This window comes from Rhinolophus sinicus, chromosome 11 (genome assembly GCF_057876585.1).
Source record: "Rhinolophus sinicus isolate RSI-liver-muscle chromosome 11, RSI-T2T, whole genome shotgun sequence".
In the NCBI taxonomy this organism is placed as follows: domain Eukaryota; kingdom Metazoa; phylum Chordata; class Mammalia; order Chiroptera; family Rhinolophidae; genus Rhinolophus; species Rhinolophus sinicus.
The window spans coordinates 2,698,141-2,698,622 of NC_142511.1; positions in this window are offsets into that span (position 1 = coordinate 2,698,141).

Below are 482 nucleotides of genomic sequence, written 5' to 3' on the forward strand. Positions count from 1 at the left end.
CCTACGAGCAAATGGGTTTGGGTGGGAGTCGTGTTTGTGCCCAGTCGAGTGAGGGAGGCCACCCTATCAAAGCAGTTTCTCAAATTAAGCTGAAGTACCTGCTAGGAGGGCTGCGGGCCCCAGGGAAAGCAGGGGTGCGGCCCAGGCCCTGCGGCAAGGAGCTCAGACAGCTGAGCCATGTGGCCCGCGATGGGTGTGGGACAAAGGGACAAGATTGCTCCCTGCGAGGGAGATCCCACAGGGTTCCAGAATTCACAGGGGTTTGAGACAGGCCTGGAGGGGCAGCGGGGTGTTTTGGCAGGCAGAGATGACTGCATGGACAGCCAAACAGAAAGCAGAGCCCGTGGGGGGCATGTGGCAGGGCTGGAGGTGGTCCTCGCCTGCCGTGTCTGAATATACACGGGATTTGTGGGAGATGTGGCTGCAGAGGGAGCTCAGGGCCAGGCCAGCGTGGAGTTGGCACTTTAGTTGGATAAAAGGGA